We start from the raw sequence: 20,676 nt of genomic DNA on the forward strand, positions 1-20,676 counted from the left end.
CCCTCTGCCCTGTACCCATGGGCAAATCCTCAGGATCTGCTTTACCTCTGCACCAGCTGCCCTTCTGTAACACATGGTGCCGCGTCCGTCTCCCCATAGATGGTGAAGCATCCTCCCTCCCGTTTAAGGCTCTGAGCTCCTTGGCTACCTAAAAATAAGCAGAGAGGTCGGGCGAAAAGGACATGGCAGCAGAGAGCTTGCCCAGCCTCTGCTTTCTGTCATTGCAGGGGTGGTGCAGGCAAATCCTTGGCTCCTCGGGCAGGGTTCCCTGGGGGCAGCTCTTAGCGCTGCTCGCCCAGCTCCGCTCCGCCTGCTGCGCTATAATCCAGAGCCCTAAAACTGCTGACAAGTCCATAGAGCAGAATGGGCATGATATGCAACATTAACGTTAAAAATGGGCCAAACTTACCTAGCTGTCTTCATTAGGCAGCTGTTTTATTTGTGCGTTTTACTGCCTAATAAATAATCCTACAGGTGAGTTAGTTAAGCTGCCCCCAGGAGCAGAAGAGGCGGTTACGCACGGCCACGGGGGGATTCTGCCACAAATCAGCATCTGGAAACAGCAGAATCGGTGCAAAATCGGGACAGAAAACTTATAAAAGCCACCGGCACTGAACCTCAGCACAAAACTCACAGAGCAGTCCCAGTCTGAGCCGGCGCAGAGCAACGGGATTTGGCAACAGGAGCAAATTCAGAGCTGGGAGGCCCTGCCTCCCTCGCAGGCCTTCCTGCTCGTCTTCTGCATTTTGCTGCTCCTAGGGTTTGTTTCTGCTCCTGGAAGGGGCCTGGGAAAGCTCCTTGCCTGCCTGGCGTGCCTGCTGCAGGACCACGGGTACTGCAGCAACCCAGCCCTTCGGCTTCTGCAGCTGGCAGGCAGTGCCAGGAAAGCTCCTCGGTGCTAACGAGGGAAAACAAAGTATAACTCGTAAGGTCAGGTATTCTTGGATTGTCTGCTTCCTTATTAAAAAAATCCCTCTGCTTTAATGAAACTGGAATTGTTTGCAGAAAACCCTTTGATAAATAAGTTGATTTTTTACAAGAAGCCTGATAAGAAATTTATTTGTGGGAAAGAATGAAAGACGCGGGTGAATCATCCCATTTCAGCATTTCCAAAATGGAAAAAAAAAAAAGTGCCACTTTACATTAAACGGCACCATTTTGCTCTGAAATGGTAGCTAACCGCAATTACCAAAAAGATCAGACAGGCTGAGCTTCTATGGGTCTGGGTAGCGAAGGAGCCCTTGTCCTCCTCCCGTTCCAGGAGCTCAGACCGAGCTCAGCCGAATGAACCTCATCCTTTTAATACAAAGCAGGTCTTTTTCCAATCCACCCTCAGACTTTTAAATACTGTTTACTGCAAGCCCGGCGCTGCGAGCAGGCACATTACGCATTTTGCGCATTACACCAGATAATGGGTTGAAAAATAAACAGGATGGAAATGGGGCCCCCGGCTGTCAGACACCCAGGGATGTGGTCTCCAGTGGGGTGGGGACTTCTCCTGCATTGGGGGACACTGCTCTGCTCGGGGGTGATTTTGGGTAGGGGCAGAGCATCCCTGCAGGATGCCAGAGCAGCTGGGTTGGGGGCACGGGCAGGGGACGGCCACGGAGCACCAGCCCTGGATGCAGATGTTGGCAGCGATGCAGATTTTCTTTCTGGCTGTAGGTTTGCCGTTCAGATCCCTCTGTGCTTCTCATCTCCCTGGGGAGGAGGGAGAAAAGCAGCCCCTGTGCCGCATCAAGGGGTGCTGCAGGCAGGGTGGGAGCCCACAGCTCGAGTCCTCCCGGGGATGCAGTGGGGAGCACCCACGCTGTTCTGTGTGTGATCCACTTTACCCTAGCCTAAAAAAAAAATTAAAAATCCTTTCTTGGCTGGTTTTGGGTCTCAGGGCACGAGGGAGCTCCTGCTTTGCTGCATGGCCTTGCCATGAAAGTCGTGCCACCCCACGACTCCAGAGGGGCACAGCGCGAACAACTGCGCTCGTCCCCAGCTGTGCTTGTAAGGGGGCGGCACTCGCTTGTATAATGTCCTATTCTTCTGGGATTTAATTAGCTGTGGTTTATTCACTCGGCAGATGTAAACGAGGTTTTAATTTTTTTTTGTCTACGGTTGCGAGGTGGTTTTTGTTCATCACATCAGGAGCTCTCGGAGGCCTCCCGCATCAGAAGCTGCCTCCAAAAGGATGGAAAGGGCTGGAGCAAACAGGGCTGATAGCCCAGAGGTGGCTTTAATACGAGCTGGGGTTATTTTTCCCAAACACATGGCACTGGAATGTGCTCCTCTTAGCTCCTGGGAAATGTCCTGGGTGCAGAACAGTGGCAGTGGGTGACTTAGCGACTTGTCCTTGGCAATGGTGCCAAAAAGATGCAAGGTTTCCAGGCTCGCACATCCTGGTGGGAGCCCACGGAGACCCCTCAGAGCTCAGCAGAGGTGCTGAAAGCAGGGAGGGAGATGCTCAGCATGGGAGAAATTCTGGAAATTGGGCACTTGGCTTCATCCAGCCTGGAAAGCAGGCAGCCCTGATGGAAGAAGCTTGGAAAAGCTGATCCAGCCACCGGGCTCGGTGAAGGGAAAGTGCCTGGGCTCCAGGATCCCTGCATGTGCAGCCAGAAGTGCTGGAAACACAGGCGCTAGGTGCAGAAGTTAAAAGCCCCACGGTCCCTTCAGTGCAAGAGGGCTCGGGGATCCCAGGGGTGCTGGGGCTCCTGCAACATCGCAGCCAGAGGGCTCCGTGCTTGTGGAACCGTGCTTTATGTGAGCGCTCCCAGGCTGGGTTGTGGCTGGAAAAAAATGATTTGTTTTGTAAGAATTGCCACTGAACATTGGAGAAAAAGTCATGAGAAATGACCAGGATATAAACTCCTGAGACTGCTGAAGGAAATTTTTTGTTTATTTGTTTGCTTTAGGAAAAAGAAAAATCAAAGATAAAAGCATTAAGAAAGCTAAGGGTCTGAGAGGAGAGAAAAAAACGCAATTTTCCCTTTAAAGCTCTTTCTGATTTTAAAGTGACACAAGGAAAAATATAAACGGTTCTAGAAAACTTCACCAAAAAGAGAGGAATGAGAAAATAACTCCAGTGAAGGGCAGTATATTGAGGATCATATCTGCCTTCACCCCTTGTAAAACAATATTTGCTGCAACAAAGGCATGGCGATTCTAGTTATTTATTGTCATGTCAGCTACATAATATTAAGAAAATAAAAAATTATAATTTACTCTGGGAGTAGACTAGTGGCTGAGGGAACGAGACCACCCTTGGGCAGCAAACCTGAATGCACAAGTGATGAGAAGAGCAGGAGGCTGGGAAACCCAGCAGGTGGATGGAGACGTGGAGGGAAGAAGGCTGTGACACGAAGGGAGAGAGCAAGACAGTAAGTGCAGGGTGATGGAGAGGGTCTCGGGATAGGAAAAGCAGGGCTGGTCCCTTCCCTCCACCGGGAGCTGGTCCAGGGAGAAAAGAAAGGTACTGGGGCCAAACGGGGAAACCCATCCCTTTAGAAAAGGAAAATAAAATTGCTCCAATTTACCCCAGCTCTTTGCTAATCAGCTCGTTTTCCCCACTCGTTCGGAAGCAGGGCGCCGTGTGGCTTATTTCTGCCTTTTGTTCCGGGGCACCATGCGTCTGGTGGCGGGGCTGTGGGGTGAAGAGCCCCGTGCAGCGCTTCCTTTATCGGCCCCATGGCTGTGCCACGGAGAAAGCTCCGACCTGCGGGGTCCCTGCTGGTGATGCTCTCCCGAGGGTCACAATCCTGCTCCCCTCAGTGAGGTTTAGGGGCAGCTGGAGGTGGCAGGGGCATGAGGAAGAAGAGCAATTGCACAACAGGCGATGGGGAAAGGGGAACCTGATGGAAGAGGGCTGGGATCCTTCAGACAGCCCCACCACTTACAGGCACTGATGAGCGAGAGTGAGAAGTGCTGGAAAGCCACCACCTCTCTGCAGTGAGCGTGTTGTCAGCTCTTCCTCGTCCCAGCCTGTGGACTGAGCGTTCAGTCTCATCCAATCCAGCCCACAAATCATCTTGTCCCTGTTTTTTGTCTCCTCTTCACGCAGTTGGTATTTGTCATTAACACATTTTATTAGTCTTTGTTCCCCTCCCCCAGTAAAAAAAAAAAAAAAAAAGGCTTAATAAAATGCCAGAACACACACCGAGCAGGAGAACAAATTGTGAACGCGTTCATTAAACAAATACACTTCTCCTCCAGTCTTTGGATGGAAATTAATTACCCTCCTGGAACTGCAACCCGGAGGTGCGCGGTGGCTGACGGCTGGGTCTGGGTCCTTTTGGAGGGGCTGGAGCTATTTCCATCCAGCTGGGGCATCTCCATCCCCAGGTCGGGTGGTGGCAGAGCCCGGCAGGGGTTTGGGAAGGGCCAGAAAAGAGCTGATGGGGGCGGCTTCATGGGCAGCTGCCAAGCACAGGGGCAAGGAGCTTGTGGCTTGTGGCTAGCTCATGTTCCTTTCCTCTTCATGTCTCCCACTGCTGGGGATGTAGGAGGATGGGGTTCCTCTTTACCCTATAAATAAATGGTGAGGCCCCGTGCAGGAGGTTTGCATCCCTTCTGTGCCGTGCCAGTGCCTGCAGAGCTGGAGGGAGCGGCTCCAGCGGTGCCTGCAGGACACGGACGTGCTCTCCCCTGTGCCGGGGGTGCATTACTAGTCCACAGGCATGCAATAATGAACCTTTTAGCTGGGAGTAGGGAGAGGGAGAAGGAGAGAGAATGAACGAGCGAGGAAAGGGAGAATGACTGCGGGTTCAGTTAGTTAATAAAGGAATCGCAGAAAGCAAGGTGAAGAGACAGTGGTAATTTTATGCACTGCCAGTCAGGCCCATTTGTCCTGGGAGCAGCTCCAATTTCTCTCTGAGCTGTTCCTTTTCTTTAGAAATGGAGCTCTGAAAGGGGAAAAAGGAAAAAAAACTGATTAAAATCAGCACCCAAACTGACAAGGAAAAAAAAGCCATTTTAATCTCTGCATCCATAAATACCTCTTCTTCTGAATAAGCGAAACAAAGGGGAATTTAGAATATTTGCCAGGCAAACAGAACAAAGGCTGCAACGCCCTGACTTTGGTGGTAGGCTTGTCGTATCCCAGTCCTAACCCCAACGTGAGGCCAAATTTCCTCTGTGCAGCTATTAATTCCCACCCATCTACACCTCTATCTGCTCTGCTCGCTCACTCCCCATTCATTCCCAGCCATTTAAGCCTCCCTAAAAGCACCTAATTAGCACCGTAATCTTTGTGCCTCGCGTCTACACCCCACTCAAGCCTTCTCCCTGCTGCTAAATATTGGTAATGTGGGGCTGGCCTGGGCTGAGCCCCGAGCAGGATCAGCTCCTTCCCTGCCTGCTGTGCCTCTGCCGCTTCCCAAAAAATCTCCGAGCAGGCACGTGAGCATCGAGGGCTGAGTCGTTTGTGGTGGTGTTGCGTGGAGCTTTAATTTCTGATTGAGGGTTTGCGTTTCTGATTGAGGGGAAGAGAAAGTCTTTGGGGACGGCAGCTCGGGAGGGCGTTCCCCTGTTTAAAAGCAGGCGTGGATTCTTCTGCGGTGAAAATAGTGGTTATATTGCAAGATCCCAGGTGGGGACACAAACAGGGAAGTGCACATATTAAATTCTGACTGAATGTTGCTTGGAAGGGGACGAGACAGTTTTGCAGCAGCCCCGGGTGGGTGGATGTGTTTGCCTATAAATTCTACTTTGCTAGGAACCGTTCCCTGTGAGCAGCCAGTGCTGGGTCCTGAGCAGTTGGTGCACACCCAGGTCACCCTTTGCCCTGGGCGGAGATGCTCTGCTCAGCTGTGGCTTGATGCAAGGATGAGTGGGATCGAGTGCAAGAAGCACCATTTATCATGTGCATGCAGACACAGACTGCACATGTAGGGGCATTTCTGCTGCAGGAATGCTCTGCTTTACCCCATCGCTCTGCTTTACCCCATCCTCTCCATCCACAGCCTGGGCAAGGGAAGGCGAAGGCACGGTCAGAGCAGATGTCAGCTGAGGCAGCACGTGCGAGCTCTCAGGGCTGCTAGAGAAGCTTTCAGGGCTTGTCTCCAAGGGAACACTCTGAAAGGTTCAGGAGCAAAGCACTGCATTGCTTAACGAGGATTAAATCTGGTGGGGCTGCCCCTGAGCGCGGGGTCTTGCACAGAAGGCTGAGAGCGCTCCTGTGTCCATTTAACCTCTTTTAGCTTTCCTGCCTTTACCCCTTTCACTGAATAAGCACAATCCCCCACGTCTTGATGACTCGAGGGTAAAAAGTTGTGTGTTTTTTGTTTGCTTGTTTTTTTAAAAGGAGGCACTGATAGCACGTGCCCTTCCCGAAGGTGCACAGGGGATATAAACCTCCCATGAGGAAGCTGAGGGTTTTTTGGGTGGACGGGCTTCGGAAATGAAGGAAGCAGCCTAGCTGGGTGCTGTTACACAGGGGGATGCTGTGGGTGTTAATGTTAGGAGCAGCGTTGGGCTCACAGAGATAAATAAGGTTTGTGGGATGCAGTTCAAGCTTGAGAGGACTCCAGTTCCCCCTGCCCTGCTTTTCTGCTGGTGGTGGTCTTCTGGAGCCGGGGCTGCGGGTCGGCTCCGTTCGGCCCTGCCCCAGCTGATGTGATAACATTACAGGGAATTATCGAGCGGCTGCACCTGGCTTAGAGAGCTCCACGAAGGCATGCTAGTGCAACAAGGGAAGGCAGAGCACTGGTGGCTTATGAAATTAAAAAGTTCATGGGTGCCAAATCCATGTGCTAGAGAGGAACCGAGAGATGGAAGAAGTCTCAGCAACATTTTATCAGGAGGTAGGGCGAGGAGATTGGAGTTGAAAGCGCTGTAGTGCCTGATTTGCTATCTCTCCTCTGCACCTTGGCTGCTATTCCTGCCTTTAGGGGTTTGTTAGCCACCTTGGGTGAGAAATTTTTTTATATGTATTCAGTGGTTTCTGCTTGCAGAGACCTTAGTATGCGCAAGGCAGAAAAGCTGTCTGCGGAGATCAGATCAAGTGTCCCTTGTTCCCTGCTACAGACGAAAACAGGGAGAAGAGGAAAAAAGACAAAACACTGTAACGGGGGCTTCAGGCTGGCGTAGGAGAAGCTTGAAAGCTGAAGGTTAAGCTGCTCGTGGGTGCCCTTAAGGCTGGGAGAGCCTGGCCCAGCAGCGTTGCCAGAGGAGGAAGATGCAGAGCGATGCGCGGAGCCACCTGCAGCGCGCCTCGGTGCCCGGCCGTGGTGGTGGGGAGCTGGTCCCGCGCAGACAGCGAGGGCAGGTCAGCCCTGGAAGAGCTGTCACAGCTCCTCTGCTCTCCTTGCACTGCCCAAACAGTGGCTGCCCATGAAAAAAACATTTTTTTAAAGAGCAGAAGCGGTTCCTAGGGAGATCTGCTTCTGTGTGAACGCCATGGAGGGGAGCAGAGCCTCTTACCTCCCCAAATATCTTTTTGGAGGTGGATGCTGAAGTCCTGCATGGATCAGCTGCAGCCAGGTCCCATTGCTTCCCCCTAAGCCTGCTACTCTTACAAACAGAGCTGGCATTTGCATTGTAAATGTTACCGGGTTGAACAATTGCTGTTTGGAGGAGGCTGAGGTCGGTGCCCTTCTGAAATACAGGACCTTGCTGTTGCTGAAAGGAGAGAAAATACTTGGAGAGACCCCTTCTTGCAAGGCTGGTGTTTAGGAGGCTCTTTGGGGTGAAGGAGGGCTTCCTTGGGCAGCTCTGCAGGTAATGGAGAAGGAAGGCAGTGAGCCAAGCAGGTCCAGGCAGTGTGGTGCCCGTGGTTAGTCCGGGTGTGCCAGCAGGTCGGAGAGCTGGCCCAGAGCTCAGCCAGCATCAGTGCAGAAATGGCTGAGGAGGTCAAAGGCCTTAAATGATGCTGCAGAGAGACTGAGGTTTCACCTTCTGCATTCTAAGGACAGGGCAGCATGCTGGTTTTACCCTGGGGAGTTTCAGAGTCTGCCTCCTCTCCATGTACCCTTGAAGGAAAAGTCTCCACATACCACTGAAGGCTGGAAACCCTGCTGCAGTGGGCACTGGGGTGTTGATGGTGCTGGCTGGGAGAGGGATGTGGGTCTGGTCCTGTGGTTGCTGGTGCTGCCTGGAGATGCTTAGCAATAGCATCACGACTCGCTGGCAGTGGCACAACAGGAAATTGGAGTAGTAAAATATTTCCCTCCTCGCTGCGTCCCATTTACATGTTTATAATGGAGGTTTTTAAGCCCCTAATGAGAAGGAATGCTCATTGCTGGGAGATGATTAAAGCAGAGACAGCCGTGATTGCAGACAATAACAAAGGGATGTTAATTACATCAGAGGAAGCAGGAGGGCAGTGCAGCCGGAGCGGTGCTGTTCCCTGCCCTGTGACAGGGGCTGACCTTGTCCCCTGGCCGTGCACAGATGTGCTCACCCACGGACTCCAGACCTCAGCAAAAAGCACTGAGCTGCAGCTCTGGGCAGATAGGAACAAAGTAAAGGAAAAAAGCCCCAAATAAACAAAAATAAATCTCCTCCCAGCTGCAGCCTGCAGTAGGAGGGAGCTGGCCTCTGCCTGCCCGTGCAGGAATTATTCAGAGCAAGAGCAAAGATGCTCAGGGGAGGCACGGAGAGGGGAAGGTCCCAGCTCGCCTAGCGGGCTGAGCTCCCAGCCACGTCTCCAGGGCCAGGTAGAAGGGGTGCGGGTTAACAAGCTGCTGCTGGGTGCATCTAAATCAGAGCCAGCCTCTGAAGCTGTGCAGGGGACGCTGTGGTTGTGTCTTCCCTGCCAGCCAAGTTCTCTCCAGATGCTGATTTCTGCTGCCTTGTTGGTGGAACGACGCCCAAGGGAGCCCTCTCCTCGCATGGAAGTCTCCATCCGCCTTCCCATGGGATTATAGGGCACAGTGCTGTTTCAGAAGAGGTGTTTGAGATGTGCGCTTGGTGACAGAAGAGAGACGGAGAGAAAAGGATAAAGGAAGGAGCATGCTCATATTTCAGTATAGCCAAAAATAGCAGGGAAAAGAGTGCATTTTTGGAAAGATGCATGAATGAGTGAGAGAACCAATGAAAGAGGTCTTTAGCAATTGCAGAGCCTAATTTAAGCAGAATAATCCAGATATTTTTCTCTTTAAATAAATAAATCAGCAGAGCCCAAAGTGTTTGAGTTAGTCCCAGTCAAAGCCTCGGCATCAAACTTTCATCTAGTCTTGACGGAGCAATTAAAGGGAGGGATGCAGGCTCTGAAATGCAGCCCAAAGGAGCAGGCTGAATATTTAATACTGTTCCAGGCTTTGAAAGTCTCAACAAACCAGCGGAATGGGGAAGCCGATGACAGCTTTATCTTGATAAGGAAAGGGAGGGAAAAGCCCAGGCAGCACGTGTTGTGCAGAGAGGGGAAGCCTCATTAGGAGGAAGGGGAAGGCTGGGGGTGTGAGCGAGCGAGGGACGAGGGGGATGCACAAGGCAGTCCTTGCTGAGCAAAAGGGAACCAGGTAGGTTGGAAAGGACAGGCCTGTAGCCAGCTTGGACTAGTGTCCTTGTGCTGGAGCAAGGGCTCCTTCCTTAAAACTGGAGGGGGAGAAGCGAAACATCAGCCCTGGTGAGGCAGGCTCGCTGCTCACAGCCGCCACCGCAGGGCAACGGCCAGAGCAGGGGGAAATTTAATCAGTGTGGCTGCTTGCACGCCTCGGTTCTCAGCTTTCCAGCCTGGTTTGGCCTGGTCCCTGTGAAAGCAATTAAACCTGCCAACGTGGGGCAGTCAGAGGCTCCTGCAGCAGTAATCCTCCCTCATTCATGCCTGATTTACGCTGTTCCTTTGCATCAGCGCAAATTGTAGCACCAGTGCAAAATAATGAAGAACCAGCCACGAAGGCTGGACGAGGCCGCTGTAATGCTGTCTGCAGCACATTAGCCATGCAGAGGAACTTCCCCTCGAGACCGAGGGGAGAAATGTAGCCCCTCATCCTTGCTGTCAGGGAAAGAAGCTGGGTGGGAAACAGGCGGCACCTTTCCAGGCTGTCTCAGATGCTGCAGCAGCATTTCCCAAACTTCACTTCTTTGGAGAGGGAAAGTGATTTTCCTGCCCCAAGGGAGGAGAAGAGATGGCTTTTCTGCTATTTTTTTTTTCCTGCCTCCTATTCGGGCAGTGCTGAGTGACTCTGAGTGGTGACTAATTGGGTTAATGAGGGCTCTGCCCCCAGCTGACAGCACCCCTTTGGGAACATGCCCACCTTGCCAGGGGTGCCGTGGGGCTGCGGTGCCCTGACACCAGCCCAAGCCCTTCCAGCTGCTGCTGTTGCAGGGAACCAGATGTCACCATCTTGCTGAGCCTTGAATAAACCTGAATCAATGAGACACTGTTGCACAAACCCTAATTTAGGGAGAGCAGTCCCGTGTAAGGTATATGGACCCCCCGGGTCTGTTCTGTCCTTTTTCTGTTGGCTGCAGGGAAGGCTTTGGCTTGCTGTGGCCACCGAGGTCACCTTTCCTGCAGGAGCACGGTGCAAGCAGCATGGCTCTGTGCAGGAGGGGGCTCTGGGACCGGCTGTGTCCTGTGCTTTGGTGTCTGCTCCCATCCCGGCGAGGGTTTTATTTTGCGAGCATCACCCCGTCCTGCTGGTGGGATGCCTTCCTGCCCTGCTCCAGCTGCATCCCCTCCATGGGACGGGTGGGTGCTGGTCTCTGACCTGCCATGGGGTGGCAGGGACATCACCAGCCACTTGCAGCTTGCCCAGGGCTCTCTGAGCCTGCTCCCCTAGTGCCAAAGGGATCACAGGACTGCTCAGGGCTTCTTCCCACTTCTGAGAGCAATCTCTCAGGCTGCAGCCTTTGCTCAGCAGCGTCTGTCTGGGAGGAGAAGGGGAGAGCTGGTGAGTTAGCATGCAGGCTAGCTCAGCTGCCAGAGCTACAGCAACTCATTAAAGGGATTAGCCACCATCCCTGACTGGATTTAGGATGGTGGCTGTTGTTATCATTGAGTAATCCTGTCTTCAATCCTCTCTAGTGGCTTGGGGAAGACAGGAGAGGAAGGGTGGGAGGGAAGGAGGGGCAGGAAGGAGCGATGTGGGTGAGTTGAGGGAAATGTTGGCGGCAAGGAAAGAGCCCTCCCTGAGAGGGGATGGCTTGTTGGGTGCTAAGGGACAGGCTGGGATCTGGAGGGGAGCTGGGAGAGGATCAGGCTGCCCAGCTCCTGCTCAGGATGACGATGCTGGTGCAGGACCCGCTCTGACACAGGGACAGGGCTCACAGCCACCCCAGTTAGGCTGCTGGCCGGGAATCGTGCTGTGATGGGGAGACTGAATGCTGATCAGCTCTGACACAGTCACTTATAACCTTTTCATTAGGAAATTATGTTTAATAGAAATTGTTCTGACACCTCTCAGCAGCGTTTTCTCCTAGCTCATTACAGGCTGGCGTGGTGGGGAGGGAGGGAAGGTATCTGCTCAGACAGTCCCTGTTTGGTGGCAATATTTACACTAATCAGGCTGCGGTGTGAAGTGACTGGGGAACAGGAGGTGGCGGCGGGGCTGGAAGGAGCAGGAGCACAAAAGAGGAATGCTGGGGAGAGGCTGCCTGCAGGAGATGAGGCGACATCAGCCCCGCGTGAGCAGCTGCTGGGTGCGAGCAGGGGGACAGGGGCTGCTGCTGCACCTTGCTCACGGCTGCTGAGTGCCCCCCTGAGCAGCCCCGACCCCAGCTCACCCCTGCTTCTTTCATCCACATTTCTGTCCGCTCATCCACCTACAACACCCACCCGCCTCTTGCTAACCTGCTCACTTGTCTTCCGACTTGTCTTCCCATTCCTCTGTCTCAATAACCGTCCGCCCATGCATACGGGGGATGCCTATTTGGTTCTGAATTACAACCCCATGTTCCTCTTTCCCCTGAAATAGGACTCTTTGGAAGAAACAGTGTTTTGGGCTAGCTGCAATATTTCTTTTCAATTGTTTCTTGAAAAGAAAATAGTATAAAAGTCATATGCTGGCCGGGCAGGTCTAGAATGAAAAATAAAGTTGTTCCTTTCTAGGTGCCAAAGCTGTTTCTGCTTTCCCAAAAGGTTTCTCCTGTTTAAATCAAAATTTCTTCCCAGTGGATGCAAAAAGCACCAGAGAAAAAACAACGGAGCAAGCATGGAAAATGTCTCCGTGTCCTCATCTGCATAAGGCAGCCTGGTATCAAAGAGCAAAGGCAAAGTTTGGCGTGAAGGACGTGTGTGGGGATTGTCCACCCTGAGGGCCACACAGGACAGCAAACGGCATGTCTGCACGTTGGGGTTTCATAGGGGTAAGAGTTCGTGTTGGTGGCAGCAGTGACCCTGCATCGGCAGAACCTGTACCACAAGGAGCTGCTGGGTGGTATTTGCAATGATATTTGCAAATATATTTCATGCAACTTAATTTTATACGTTATATATTTGAAAATATATATTTTCATTGATATTTGCAAAAAAGTTCGAATTGGCTAAGCTTACTCTTCACCCCGTGATGGTAATATCTCCCCCAGCCCCACCACGTTTTCTGGGGGCTGCCTTGAGCATCTCAGCCGGCAGCAGCTGAGTTGGTTCCTGGTTTGTTCCTCCTGGTGTGGCTGTGCAATCTGGTGAAGAGCACGGCCGGCTGAGCCTCCCGCCCTCAAATCCCTGCCGCAATATATGGCACAGAGCAGAGCACGTCATCTCTTCTGTCTCCACGTCTGCAGGATGGAAGGGAATACCACGTGTGGGAGCACAAGGAATAACAGTTATTTGCACAGCTCTTTGAGATCCTTACTGGAAAACCCCGGAGAGATGTAAAGTATTATTATAAGGGCTGTAAGTTCTCTTCAGGCAGTTAAAGGGATAATAAATTAATTGCCCAGGAGACCTGGTAGTTTAAGTTCTGAGCAGAATATGGTGAAAATATAGGACTGCTGGAGACCGGGAGCTTAGAGGCTGATATGGAGCAGGAGGGCGATACAGCCTGGGTTGTCTGGTCCTGGGTTAAAGCCAGGGGGATGGAAGGAGAGTCCGTGAAGGGCCGGGGTGTGTGCTTTTGGGACCCGCTGGGCAGTGTGCCACCCCGGGGGCTGGCTCTGTTCCCTCCCCAAGGAAGGGGAAAGGCGCACGGAGAGCCAGGAGCAGCAGCACAGGACGTGGCTGAGAACAGGGCAATGTTCAGCAATTTTTCCCTAGGCAGGGAGCACCAGGAGAAGCCTTTTCTGATCTTCTGTTCCCTTTCTATCCGAAGGGGACAAACAGGAGCTCTTTGACTTTTTGGTGGTTAACGCACCGCTTTGACAAAAGCACAAGGTGATTCTGGAGCTTGAGAAAGTGCTGTTCTCCTGGAAATCTGTTAACATTTAATCGCTTTGTAGAGAAATAGTCGGGCCTAACTTCTTATCTGAGTTCCTCTGGCTTCCCCTTGCAATCACCGGGCCATTCTTATGCCTCTTTTAGCAGATTAACGAGGCTTTTAGTACCTGCTATTGTCTCCCCATGAAGGTTTTGATCCCTTCTAGTCAAGCCACTTCTCAATCTCCGCTTGATAAACTAAACGGATTGAGCTCTTGGGGTCTCTCCCCAAGGAGGGATGGATCAGTGCTCTCAGCTCCTCACCCACCTTTGATTCTGGCCAGGGAAGGCAGCTCTGGTCCCCAGTCCTGCTGTGGTTCCTCGTACTCGTACATGAAGCTGGAGCAAGCTGAGCTTCCTGAGCAATCCAGGTCTTCCTGAGCGATCTGCCCCTCTTGATTGCCGCATATCTCTGCTTAGATCTTCGGGCTTCCTGCAAGTTTCATCAGTATTAATTTAATTTTTCATATCAAGATTATTGAGGAAAATTGAGTCCAAGCCTGGAAATGTGTTAGAAGCACTGCTTGTGCCTCCCTCCCTCATGCTGTGATTCTCTGTCGACAGCCCATTTCCTAGGAACTGCCAGAGAGCTGATTCTTAATCCATTTACCACGTGCTCCGCTGATATCGCATAGTGCTAATTTTTTAATCAGAACGTTGTGAGATACAAAGTCAAACCTCTTACAACAGCCTAAATATATTACGTCTTTGCTGTTACCCTTATCAACCAAACTCGTAATCTCATCAAAGAACGAAATCAGATTTGTCTGACAAGCCCTATTTTCCATAAAACCGTGTTGACTGATGTTAATTATATTTCTCTCCTTTAATTCTTTATCTATTGGATCGTATATCAACTTCTGACTACTTTGCCAGGGACAGATGTTGACTGGCCTAGATTCTCACTCAGTTTTGTGACAGTTGTGAAAGACAGGTACCACGTCTATGCTTCTCCCACTCGTCTGTGACTTCTACTTTCACGTTGCCGGATAGGAGGAGCTCTGGTGTGCAGGAGAGCAGGGCTGGGGGAGAAGAACAGCCGCTGCTTTGTACAAGTGCAGGAGGTGGGAGGCATATCCCTGCTTTGGCTGTTTGCTGTTGACTTCTCTTTGCCTTTTTCGTGCTGTAACTGGTGTTTTATCCACGAGCTTGCAATGGAGTGCAACTGCAGCGCTGATCTGGCAAGGTCCAGTCCCAGAAGCAATGAAAGGCAAGCTCAGGGAACTGCCTGAGGTGGGAGCTGATGCAGGACCACGTTTAGCTGCAGCTTCTGTGGGGTGGGGTGGCCCTGCCTGTCCCCATCCAGCAGCAGAAGGCAGTGGGGCAGGCAATCAGACGAGGAGTTTGGTGCTTGGGGATTTGCTTTTGACACTGGAACTGAACAAAGTGCATTTCCCTTCTGGGCTGCAGCTTGCTTTTCCTATTCTCACATAGACGGATGTTTCTGGATATCTCCAGGCTTTGTACCAGCCCCAGAGATGCTTGTTCATGCTCTGAGACCAGATTGATCAGCTACCAGGCTCCTTCCCCCTGAATGCACACCAGAAAAGTCCTTCAGGAAGGGTCTTTTTGTTCCAGGACATGGCCAAGTGCTGTTGAACTGGCCCGGAACAGTGTCTACAACCACCCCACAGCACAACAGGCACGTAGGTGTGCTCAGCCCTTGGAGCTCGCTGCCTCAAGATACCAAGCGAGGAGCAGGACTGCCTGCTTCTGGAGGTGCTGAGCCCTTCCACCGGTGCTGGATCTTCCTGTGTCACCCCCTGCCCAGCCACCCCCCTCCTACGTTTACATGAGGATGATCCGGGGGCTGCACGAGGGTGCTGGTACCATGCCCTGGCTGCTAGGATCCAGCACCAGCCCCTGCTCCTGAGAGCCTCCAGGCATCGCAAGCCGTCAGCTGCCTCCTCCTGCCAGGCAGAGGTGGATTTTTTTTTTTTAACCTCTCCTGATAAGAACTAACCCAGCGTTTTACAACTGTATATCTGAAATTAGTAGCAGCTTAATCTCCCTCTGCTGGATCACTCAGAGGTGTAATTGTGCAGGAAAAAAAAAGGGTATTAAAATGCACAACACTCTCCTGTACTTTTTCATGTTAAATCCCTTCTTCCTTCTATTCTTCTTTTAATTTTACAAGAGGGTTTTTACTTTTTTTTCCCTTCTTCCCCCCATGCATGTGTCTGTGTGTTTTTCATAAAGAGAATGAGCTGGGCACACAGAGAGAATAATTTCAATTTCTACATAAATCTCAGAAATGAATACTTAAATTCAAGCAAAAAATACATTCTTACACCTTTAATTTCCTCTCTATGAAGTATAATGAAAAAGCCTGATTATTTTTAATTCTTCCCTTTAATAATTCAGCAGCAGAGTGATTTAAAGCTGGGGACGATAATTACCTTTTCACTTCCCTGGTAAATGGAGTTTTAATAGAAATGGAAGCTCAAATGCTGGAATTAATTCAAACAGGTCAGCATCAGGTCATCCATAGCATCTTCTGTATAAATCATTTATCTGTAAAATGGCCTGCTTCTCAGTTTCACAGGAATCCCTACCCAGAGGCCACATTTAAAAAGAAGACGCAATGTTTATATCTTGTAAAGCATGGGGGGAGGAGGGAAGGGGTGCAATCCACATCATCTTGGAAGGATTTTTTTTAATGCAAATTAAACTGCTAGTTGAAGGAGAGGAGAGCAGAGGCTTGTCTAGATTAGGGAAATTTGGTTGTAGCTACAATGATCATTTACTGCGGAAGCTTACGCAGATCCCATTATCGGAGCAGTTTGTGCTCCTCACTCTATTTATCTCCACGTTACACCTGCTGCTCCCGGTTTAGGGGTGAGGGTGGGAGGCGAGCAGCAGCACCCAGAGGGAGATCTACACATGAGACCAGGCCCCAAATGGGGAGCAGGCTCTGATCACTGCCCCACGCAGCCACCAAGGCTTGGAAGGGGAAAAAAAAAACAAAACAAACATCCCTTCGGCTCAGCCTCACGTGGAGGTGTGTGGTGCAGCCAGAAAAAATATGAGGTTTAGGCAAAGCCCATCCTGCCCTGGGGATGGCGACCACCTGTGGGTGCACCACCTTTTCTGGCATGGGGGGGAAAGGGGAAGGCTCTGAGGGGTGCTCCAAGCCTCCTGGAGACCACACCGAGGTCTTATCCTGAACTGCCCCCAGTGCCCGTGGGGATCCCTGGGCAGGGGAGGCAAGCTGAGCGCCCCTGAAGTGGAAGGGGGTGGGCCAGAAGCTGCATTTTGGCTGGAATCGGGCAAAGCAACCGGGGGTTAAATTTTTCATGAGAGCAAAACATAAACCGCCTGGTCTCTAATTAAGCGCTGGGACGGCGGAACTTTAAAGCACTCCAGCTCTGATTCGCCACGAGTGCGTGGTAATGATTTCTTTGCAAATGTCAAGCAGTTTTGTTTCTATTTCCTTTCATAAATAATTGGTGCCGAGCTGGTGGCAACACCAGCATCCAGCTGGCAGCAGCAGAACTCGTGATCCGCTCCCAGCACCCGGGCACACTCCGGGGCTGGTGCAGCATCCCCGAGGTGGGACAGGAGGGCACAGCCAGGGGTGCTGCTCCACCCTACAGACCAGAACTGGGGAGAAAGCCCTTCTCTGCTGGCTGGAAGCGTGCTTTATTGCCAATAATTTAGGGTGCAAGAAGTCACTGCATTTTTTTTTGAAGTTTCTTATTTTTGTCAGGTTTGTTTCTGTTTTCCCCATCATCCCATCCAGCCGGTTGTGTCCATGGCAAGGAGCTGGCTGCGAGGACAGAGGATGGCAAAGGGCGTGGGCTCCCAAATGGGTGTGGGTAAATATGCATGTGCCCAGCCGTGCTGCTCTGCCTCCTCTTCTGCCTCCTGCTCTTCCTCCTCCTCTTCCTCTGCAGGTAAGCACGCATTGCCTGGATGCTCTGCCCTTCCTGGAGCTCCAGCACTTGCTGCCCGCTCTCTCTGCCAGTTAGCCTCACGCTAACACCTCTCTATCCATTACCACTCACAGCTGCCTATCGTACGCCATTGCCTGGGGAACTCAAGCAAATGATTGCATTGCTGGAATCTCGAGCGCTGTCGGTAACTACAAATACAACTCCCAGACTTAGGCAATGACCCAGTCAGTCATCAAGTCAACGAGTTTAAACTGATGTCTTTTTTTGGGGGGGGTCCTGCTTAAAATGCTGCAGAAATGCTTATAAAAACGTTCAATGCAACTTGCAGCTCCCTGTTTGGACTGGCAGACCCTCTAACCAGACGTGAACTAATGCCCTTTTCCTTTCCCTCCTCCCTGCAGCCTTCAGGTGTGGCAGTGCTACGGATGAGAAGGGCATTCCATTAAATGAATAAATAAATAAAAAGTTTCAGAAATGTAAAAGAGCCTAGGAAATCAGATCTCCTGGCAGATAGGAATCACACCCTTATGGCAAGGGTGAAATTAGCCTGTTGTCTTTCAAAGGAATGCCTGGAGTTTTTCAGATTCCTCAGACCTATCTGGCCTGGCAAGGCAGATGCTCAAACCCTGCATTTTCTTGCTTTTTGCTGTATTCCCTTTTTAGCCCCAGAAATATCTAAAGTGACCGTGCTGCCTGCCTGAAGAGGGAAGGAAGAAAATAAGTCCGACAAAACGGGAGCTGGGCTGTTCGCTTAAGGCATGTTAGAGCAGCGTGTGCGTGGCCTCCTGCCCCAGCTGCAGGGCAGTGCCACGGCTGATATCTGCACCCTGCTCCCGCCTGTCAAATCCCTCGCTGGGGCCACTGGGGACAGAAACTTGCATCGTGCATCTCAAGGACCTGCTGCCTGGCTCATGCACAGCAGTCGATGCACGCCCTGGTCTGTGCCGGCGTGCAGCACACGAGCTCTGTGCACACAGAGCTGTCTCTCCCCGTGCACTTGTGGCTGTCCTGTGTAATTCAGTTTGATGGGAACGAGCTGAAGCAGTGCATGGGGACACTTCAGGCAGCCAGGGACATTTCCCAGAGCCTTTCTCCTTGTTCCTGGGCATCGCTGCTCTCTGAAACCCCGCTGGTCACCTTGTTCCAGCAGGGCAGCCTGCGGGCCCCTGCACAAGCAGCCCCTTCCCCTCTCCTGCTGCAGTAATGATGTTTACCATGTCCACACTCCTGCATTTTTCAGGACCCTGCTCTCTGGAGGCAGCGCAGCCTGCTAATCACACAGCACCAAACCAAGTGATGGCTTCTGTTGGTAATTACCCTCCTTCCCCTGCAGCAAGCTCTGGCAACTACCCTGCCTTTAATTGGCAGGCGCTCTGATTAAGTGCTGGAAGGTGATGGCGGCCTGGCATCTGAGCAGTGGAGGGGAGGAAACGGGTCTGTGGTTTGTGGCTGGACCCGGCCAGCAGTGGTGCTATCCATCCCCTGAAAATAAATCCCATTTTTCCCCCCTCCTGTCTGCCTACAGCAGCTGAGCAGGGGGTGGTGGCCACGATTTAAAGCAGAGCCCTCATCTGACCACCATGAGGTCCCGCAGCCCCAGGCTTCCACTGCAGTGGCAGACGTTCATCAGGAACCTTAAGGCCAACCAAAACCACTTCTCCCAGTGCTTGCCTTGTGCCAAGGACCAGCTGGCACGGAGCATCCTGTGGCCCCAGGGTGCCAGAGCACTGCTCTGGTTATGGGTAGGACAAGGGGATGCTGTGTCCTTGGGGTATTGCAGGGGAAGCCTGGGGCTGTGGGACTTCATGGTGTGAAGGAAGAGGTGAGGAAATTTATCTTAGTTGGAAAGCTCCAGGGAGAGCAGCCAGGACTGCTCTGGCTGTGCCAAAATCTGTAGACATGCGGGGAGCGGAGGATGAAGGAACGTGTGGAGCTCAGAGAGAAACACATGTCAGCTTTCCCTACGCTTTGCTAGAGAGCCACTCTTCACCTTTCACTTCTGTGGTGTTTTGTGGCTATTTGGGAACTCTAGATAAGAAGAAATAGGTGTTACGCGGTGGAAACATGGTGAAACCCCCAAAGCTACAGTCTTGGTTCTCTCCCCCAGTGCTCAGCATCCCATCCCTGCTCTGCACAGTGTGTGCTGTCATGGGGATCCTACACCATCCCTTCACCTCTCCCGTCCTCCCCTGCAATGAACACATGCCCTCCAGACAAAGAAGTTGCAGAGAGCGGTAATTTATAAGAACTGAATAATTCAAGGGGCTTCCATACCCTGCTCCTTCTCTGTTGGTGTCCCCTGGGAAAATCCACCAGCCTACCCACACACACTGGGGACAGGAGAGTGAGAGACCCTCCTGGGAGACGCAGCCCTTACACATGCTCCTTCTTCATTGCATATCCATCCCTCTAGGTCTCTCTTCATCTTTATATGCACAGCCGTCTCCCTGCGTCTCCCTTTCCATACTTTCTCTTACTGCTCTGCGCACACCCCTCAGCCATCCTCTGCTCCGCCACCACAATATCCCCGGGTCTCCCTCAAGAGCACTCCATTTCTGCAGGAGAAGGGACCTGGGAATTTGGCTTTAATATTTCATAAGCTTCCTTCTAAAATGTAAAGCATATTTACGTTATTTGCATCAACTAGCAGGAAAACAAATGGCTTTGCCTTGCAAGCAGATCTTAACCTGCTGTCCATTTTTTTTCCAGGGCTGAGCATAAATAACACAGTTTATTCAAAAGAACCCTTTCTCCTATTTACATTTATATTGAATAATTTAAAACACCTTTCTCCGTTTCCATAAATTCCTTCTTCTAGGATGGGGGAACCAGTCCACGTCCAAGGAACGTGCTTCTAAGCAGAACCTCTAATTGCACAAGCACACAGATATTCACAACTCTGACTGTGTTCATCCTCTGTGATGTGCTGGCCATCATGGGTAAAGGAGTAGGGGACAATGGGGGTCCTGCAGGTAAGGGATGGTGAGCCCAGGAACGAGGGATGGAGGTTGGATCATTCTGGGGCTGAGATTTGATCTGGGATGCTGAATGCCAGGGTGAGGCAAACTGAGCACTTGGGTTTTGCAGTACTGAGGTCGTACCCTGCGTGTCCCCTAGGGAAGGAGGGAACAGTCTGTGTCCTGGGTGTAAAGGGGCACAGCACACTGTGGGCTAGGAGATCACAGCACCAAAACTCACCTGATTCTTTCTGCTCCTTCGTCTTCTGCCTGCATCTGAAGAAGGGGTGCAAAGGGCTGCATCACAGCCCCCCACACTGATGTAAGAGCACAGCAGAACAAAGTCAGGCTCTGCAGTCCTGGTTCTGGCAAAAGCTTGAAGGTTTCAGCCTGCAGAGCATGAGGGCTGAGCTCCCCCCAGCAGCATCCAGGGAGGCAGATCTTCAGCTGGTGTCAATCTCTGATAATCAGTGAGTTGATTTAAACCCACTGAATACCACTTTCCCACTTTCATTTCCTCTCTCCCTGGACAGGTTTA

The 20,676-nt window shown here is 51.6% G+C and overlaps 2 long non-coding RNA genes across 2 annotated transcripts; one reads left to right on the forward strand and one right to left on the reverse strand.

The window, feature by feature from the left end:
* Positions 1-4,898: 4,898 nt before the first annotated feature.
* Positions 4,899-20,373, forward strand: LOC310885255. The gene is made up of 3 exons (XR_014574651.1): positions 4,899-9,449; positions 14,696-17,365; positions 17,845-20,373. It is a non-coding gene; the product is annotated as an uncharacterized lncRNA (long non-coding RNA).
* On the reverse strand, positions 10,817-20,520 carry LOC310885254. The gene is made up of 3 exons (XR_014574650.1): positions 20,380-20,520; positions 13,554-13,718; positions 10,817-12,648 (listed from the first exon to the last, which is right to left on the reverse strand). It is a non-coding gene; the product is annotated as an uncharacterized lncRNA (long non-coding RNA).
* Between the last annotated feature and the right edge of the window lie 156 nt (positions 20,521-20,676).

This window comes from Anser anser (assembly GCF_964211835.1).
Source record: "Anser anser genome assembly, chromosome: 22".
NCBI classification, from domain to species: Eukaryota; Metazoa; Chordata; class Aves; order Anseriformes; family Anatidae; genus Anser; species Anser anser.